The following is a 7,337-nucleotide window of genomic DNA, read 5'->3' as shown; positions in this document are numbered from 1 at the left end:
ACTCACTCGTCTATCCCTGAAGCCTGAGAAGGTGAGGATCTCCCGCTTCATGGACCCCTCCCCACTAACCTTGTGCGCGCGTGCGCGCGCACACACACACACACATACACACACACACACACACACACACATCCTGACGTTGCAAAAGGCCCAGCCTCGGCTCTGCCATTTCCCCCAAATCAAAAGCTTTCCTCCTCCACCTGCCCCCTCCCGTTTCACCTCTGCTGGCATCCGTACTAAAAGGTTATAGGACACTCCCTACGCTCACTGGTTCAGTGGGCATTTATTGACAGCATCTCGGGAAGAAAAAGAAAGTCTCCTGCTTCAGGCAGCCTCACAGCCTGGCCACCTGACAGGACAGAAGAAGTGGAGAAAATCACAAAACAAGAGACCCCCTCAGGTACACCAAAGATAAAACACAGCTAAGGGAGGCCCTGCGCAGAGTTGCTGGAGAAGTGCCCTCAGTTTCAGATTTGGCTCCTCTGGGAAAATTCTGAATTCCTGGGACGAAGCTGAAAATGGCTGGTCGGAGCCTGACCTCTCGGAGGAGACGTCTTCCTTGCTGAGAAGGCGTTGACTCAGAGAGCTGGAGCCAGCGGTTCAAAGGTAGAGGGAGGAGTTGAAGGCCGACTCCCAGGAGGCTGGAAGGTGAGGGTGAAGCGGAAGACTCCACCCGCCAGCTTGCGCTGAGGAAGAGCAGGGTCCTGAGCGGGGGGGCGGGCCTCCCCACCCCACCCTCACCCGGCGCCCCCAGCCCGTGAGAAACTCAGTTCTCGTCCAGCCCCTGTGAGGACAGGGAGGAGAAGAGAGGAACGAGGGATGGAGGGTCCCAGCGGGAAGCAGAATTCCACTGAGACGGTTCCAGGACAGAGCTGTGAACAGGGGGCTATTTATGTGGGTGAGGACTGGGTGAAGGGAACAGCGGGGGATTCTGAGGCACTGGGGAGCCTTTACCCCGTAACCACACACACACACACACACACCAGACCTGAGGGGACAAGGGGAGGACCCCGACACTGACAGGGAAGGAATGTGAGAGAAGCATCGCATCCTCTCTCCTTCCACAGCAGGTTTCCCCTAGTGCCTCCCACTAGCCAAACCCAATGAGACGCCGCCAGCAAGTCCCCCCTCCCTCATCCCCCTCCCAGTGATCAATCCAAGGAGGTCAGTCTCCCAGGTTACAAAGCAGGGCAGGGAAAAGTGAGAAAGGATGGGGGGGGGGTGCAGACGGAGAGTAACACAACAAAGGACAAAGGGGCCTGGGGAAGGGGGTAACATGAGAATTCCCACCCTGATGTCTCTACCACAAGCACCTTCCCAGGTGACCCACCTATTGCTTCTGCCAGAAGACAACCCTCCCCCCACAGAGATATGGACATACTCCTTTCCCCGAATAGCTGACTCCAGTGAACTCCCAGGCTCTTCCCCATTTCTCTCTGCAGGTGTCCATCTATCACCTGAGGACTTCCCTGCCCCACCTGCCCGCTCAGGGAAGCCCAGTGCCTCAGCCCCCTGCTATCAGGTGTCAGGTAGGAGACCCAAAGGAGTACTAGAAAATTCTAGTTCACATCCAAAGGTTCAAGTTGTCCACTGCCCCTGGTCACCATTTCCCACTCTATCCCTTCCCTCCTCGGAAGTGATACCTTCTCCTTGGCTAAAAATGCAGGAGAGCAGGCTGCCTCGCCCCAAGGCGACCTGGCCTTCCCTGGCCTTGGTCTTTCCCATTTGCTTTCCTCACTGCAGGGGGAGGGTCCCGTCTCACCCTGGAGCTGCACCCAGCACATGAATGCAGCTCCTCTCCCAGGGGCCAGGCTCCGCCATCGCTCCTGAAGAGCCACACTTCCACCTCCTGGCAGGAAGGGGTCGGCCTGCTCCTCCCTTCCCACAACCAAGAGTTGGACATCCTAGGTGGGTGGAAGTCCAGTGTCCACACATCAAAGAGGCCTTTCCCCCAGGGAGTGGGTGCCAGGTCACATTCACCAAAGGATAGGATGGGAGTGAGGGTGGCAAGTCTTCTAGAACCTTCCTAGGGGTCTCCCCAGTCTTCCAAGTCACAGAAGGGGAGGGTCCTCGGGCTTCAAATGCATCCAAGGAGCTCCTGCACCCAAAGGAGCAAGATTCAGAAAACCTCTGCCCACGTCCAGCCTAGAGCACTCCTTTGGGGAGAAGGGGTCTCTCCACTGCTCCCACCTCCTCTGTGGAAGGCTCAATGCCCCAGAGAGAGGTGGTCTCCATAGTAGAGACTTAGTCATCAAAAATGGAGAAATGGAAAAAAGAGGTGGGGGGCAGAGCCAATGGGAGACCAGCAAGGAAACATCTGTCTGTGGGAAAGACTTATAAAAAAAAAATAAAGAAGGGAAATTAAAAGATGGGTGGAGTGAACCTAGAGTTGTTTTTTAAAAATCTAAGGTCCCCAGGCATATGAACCCCCATCCCACTCCCCTTGAAACCAGAACACAGGATGTAGAGGGTACTAATAATGGGGTCCAGTAGACAAGCACAAGAATGCAGAGAGGAGCAGCCCTGGGCATGGAATCAGGAGACTCAGGCGCAAACCCTGGCCTTCAGCTCATTGCTCTAGGACCTGGTGCGAGAGCCATCACCCTGAGGTGTCTCATTAGCACCCTATAAACCTTCACAGGGGAGAAGGCGCTCTTCTTTTTCCCAGCCTGTTTGGCCGTGGGGATCCCCAACCCACCACAGTTCTGTGCACACCCAGCCTCCTTCTCTGAAGAGAGTGCAAGCCAGTCAGCCCCACCGGCTCCACCATCCACACTGACAATGGTGGGAGCAGAGGGCTCAGGGCCATGACCTTAGTCTCTCTCCCGGGATCTGTGGACCCCAGACCTGCGCTTCCTTCACCAGCTTGTCCTTCAAGACCACCTCCGTCAGCTTCCTCAGGCCTGACTCTTGGACCCTCCAGCTCTGCATCAGCAACCAAATCACCTGCAGAGTTTTTGAAAAAACAGGTTGCTGGACTCCAACCCCAGAGGTTCTGATTCAACAGGTCTGGGGCAGAGCCCAAGAATGTGCATTTCTAACAAGTTTCAAGGTGATGCTGATACTGCTGGGCTGAGGACCACCCTTTGGGGACCACTGCTGAAGAGTCCACCCACAGAGATTCAGACTTAACTGGTCTGGGTGGGCCCCGGGCACAAAGATGGGGGCTTTCTACGCCTCATGGCCTGAAGTTTTTGTCCTCAGAGAGACGGAGAGCCTTTTGAAGTTTTTGAATCAGATTTATACCATTGTATTGGATTGCTTTATTTTACCTTTATTATAAAATGTTTTAAACATGTAAAAAGTAGACAGAATAGTATAAAGATGACAGTATAATAAATAACCACTTACCCATCTCCCATCTTCAACCATATTTACTCTCACCCACTTCCCCCTCCTACTGGATTTTTTTTTTTAATAATGTATTTCTTTTTTTTTTTTAATTTATTTATTTTATTTATTTATTTTTGACTGCATTGGGTCTTTGTTACAGCACGCGGGATCTTCATTGAGGCATACGGGATCATTTGTTGCACCGCGCAGGCTCTTCCTTGTGGTGCACAGTCTTCTCTCTAGCTGTGGCGAGCGGGTTTTCTCTTCTCTAGTTGTGGTGCGCGGGCTCCAGAGCGCGTGGAATCTGTAGTTTGTGGCCCGTGGGCTCTCTAGTTGAGGCGCACAAGCTCAATAGTTCTGGCACGCGGACTTAGCTGCCCGGCAGCATGTGGGAAACTAGTTCCCCAACCAGGGATCGAACCCGCATCCCCTGCATTGGAAGGCAGATTCTTTACCATTGGACCACCAGGGAAGTCCTGCTATAAACATTCTTGTACAGGTTTTTATGTGAGTGTAAGTAAGTCTCCATTTCTCTGGAATAAATGCCCAGGAGTGCAATTTCTGGGTCGTAATTACATGTTTAGTTTTATTTTAAAAACCCAAAAAAACCTGCCAAACTATTTTCACAATTTTTTAGTGTAAGTAAAATATTGCATGGAACATACATACTGATACTAAAAATTATTTATTGTTTACCTGAAATTCAAATTTTACTGAGCATCCTGTATTGTTATTTGCTAAGTCTGATATTCCTGCTCCCAGGTGATGCCAATGCTGCTAGTTTGAAAACTACGTTTTTGGTATCTGGGTTCTTTCTAATCTGGTTCCTTTTTATAATTATGAAAAATTTTTCTAACATAAAAATAGATAAAAACAATATAATCAACTCTTTATACCCAGATTCTAGAATTTTCAACTTTCTTATTTTTGCTTTATCCATCCCTCTTTTTTCCCTGAAGTATTTTAAAGCAAATCCTGGTCATTTTGTCATTTTACCCCCACAAACTTCAGTATACTATTCTAAAAAATCGTAAATTTTCTGACATAATCACAATGTCCAGATCACAGCATTAACAGTAACTCCTGTGTCATCTTATTCCCAGTTCATTGAAGAAACTGCCTTTTCCCCATTGTATGTTCTTGCCTCCTTTGTCATAGGTTAATTGATCACATAAGCATAGGTTTATTTCTGGTGTCTCTATGCTGTTCCATTGATCTATGTGTCTGTTTTTGTGCCAGTACCATTATGTTTTGATTACTGTAGCTTTGTCGTATAGTCTGAAATCAAGGATTATGATACCTCCAGCTTGTTCTTCCTTCTCAAGATTGTCTTGAATATTCAGGATCTTTTGTGTCCCTCTACAACTTCTAGAATTATTTTTTCTAGTTCTGTGAAAAATGCCATTGGTATTTTGATAGAGATTGCAATCTGTAGATTGCCTTGGGAGTATGGTCATTTTAACAACATTAATTCTTCCAATCCATGAGAACAGTATACCTTTGCATTTATTTGTGTCGTCTTCAATTTCTTGTCATCAGTGTCTTATAGTTTTCTGTGTACAGGTCTTTTACCCCCTTAGGTAGGTTTATTCCCTGTTGGTGAGCTGGGACTTTTACCTGGGACTTTCAGCTCTCCATCACAATGTCACTGGAAACCAAATGGAAGCAGTAATAATGTGTTTCACACTCTCCCAGCCAATGTGTGTTAGAAGAGGCCTAGCAGGGAGCCTGAACTCCCAACCCTATCCAGCAGTAACAAGATGTCAACAGAAGCCAAGTGAGGAAACTGGGCTTCTACCTTCACCTGACAACAATGAGGCAGCACCCTCTTTCCCCCACTGGCACAGCATCAGAGGATATCTGTTAAAATAGATTTAGATAAAATCCAGAGTCTCATCACGTAATACCCAAAATGTCTAGGATACAATAGAAAAGCACTTATACCAAGAACCAGGCAAATCTCAAATTGAATAAGCAAAGACACTCAACAGACACCAACACTCAAGATGACCTAAATGTTGGAATATATGACACATATTTACAACAGACAAGTATTTTAAAGTAAGTACTAAAAATGCTGCAACAAGCAAGGACAACCTCTCTCTTTTTTTTTAATATTTATTTACTTATTTATATATTTACTTGGCTACATTGGGTCTTAGTTGCGGCATGCGGGATCTTCGTTGTGGCATGCGGGATTTTTAGTTGTGGCATGTGGAATCTTTTTAGTTGCAGCATGCAGGATCTTTAGCTGAGGCATGCAAACTCTTTGCTGCAGCATGTAGGATCTAGTTCCCTGACCAGGGATCGAACCCGGGCCCCCTGCATTGGGAGCGTGGAGTCTTAGCCACTGGACCACCAGGGAAGTCCCTAGGACAAACTTTCTTGAAACAGATGAAAAAATTAGTAGTCTTAGCAAAGAAATAGAAGTTATAAAGAAGAACCAAACAGAAACTTTAGAACTTAAAAATACAATAATCAAAATTTAAAACTCAATGGATTGGCTTAACAGGAAAGTGGAGAAGACAGAGGAAAGATTCAGTGAACTTAAAGGTAGATGAACAGAAATTACTCAATCTTGGCAACTGAGAAAAAATAGACTAAAAAATGAGCAGAGGTTCAGAGATTTATGGGACTGTAACCCATTTTTAAATTGTCATTATTGAGTTATAAGAGTTCTTTTTTTTTTATTTAATTTATATTTATTTATTTTTGGCTGCATTGGGTCTTCGTTGCTGCGTGTGGGCTTTCTATAGTTGCGAGAGCGGGGCCTACTCTTCGTTGAGGTGCACGAGCCTCTCATTGCTGTGGCTTCTCTTGTTGCAGAGCATGCGCTCTAGGTGCGCGGGCTTCAGTAGTTGTGGCACACGGTCTCAGTAGTTGTGGTTCGCGGGCTGGAGAGCACAGGCTCAGTAGTTGTGGTGCACAGGCTTAGTTGCTCCGCGACATGTGGGATCTTCCCAGACCAGGGCTCGAACCCGCGTCCCCTGCATTGGCAGGCAGACTCCTAACCACTGCGCCACCAGGGAAGTCCCAAGTTAAAAGAGTTCTTTATATATTCTGGATACAAGCCCTTTATCTGATATATGATTTTCAAATATTTGCTCTCGTTCTGTTGCTTGTCTTTTCACCTTCTTGAGGTGTCATTTGGAGAGCAAATGTTTTTAATTTTGACGAAGTCCAATTTATTTTGCTGCTTGTGCATTTGGTGTCATATGTAAGAAATCATTGTCTGACCCAAGATCTTAGGCAGAGATAAGGCACAAAGTGGGCTCTGCACCTTCCTGACATTGTCCTTAAACTTAGTTTCTGCCCACCACTCTCTGGATTCCCCTGCTACCTAACCACTCCTTCTCTGTCTCTGTTACCATTTCCTCTTCTTTCTCTCAAGTCCCAGCCTAGTGCCCCAGCCTACTTTTCCACAAAAAGTGTGAGGTCAGGAAGATGGCAACCCTGATTCTCAGGGTTGGTGAGAGTAAGGGCATGTGCAGACACTACTACCAAGAATATAAAGTCCTGCACTGCTTTCTGGAGAATGACACTTAGGTACCAAAAGCTTTAAAAATAAGTCTATCCTCGCTTGGAGCCTCCTTCTGCAGGGAAGAGAATCAGTCTGGAATTTACTAACATTGTTTTGCTTTCACTGAAGTTTTTTGATGCCTACTCTCTATTTACAATCAGACAGAAAAAGATTCCCTTTAAAATCTAAGTTTAAAAATGGGCGGAATTCCCTGGTGGTCCAGTTGTTAGGACTCGGCGCTTTCACTGCCGAGGGCCCAGGTTCGATCACTGGTCAGGGAATTAAGATCCCACAAGCCGCGCAGCGAAGCCAAAAAAAAGGGAGTAGACTGTTTAAATATATAAAACAAATTATAGTACTTGTGGTGTGCAGGTATGGTGCGGGTGGTCACGAATGACTGTAGTTTTAGGAAGATGTAACTAGTGCTAGACACTGTGTATTTAACTACAGTGAATGTTTAAAATATGTCGTATTGAAAAATGGA

This window comes from Balaenoptera musculus, chromosome 11 (genome assembly GCF_009873245.2).
Source record: "Balaenoptera musculus isolate JJ_BM4_2016_0621 chromosome 11, mBalMus1.pri.v3, whole genome shotgun sequence".
NCBI classification, from domain to species: Eukaryota; Metazoa; Chordata; class Mammalia; order Artiodactyla; family Balaenopteridae; genus Balaenoptera; species Balaenoptera musculus.
Note: the sequence above shows the minus strand (reverse complement) of the source record.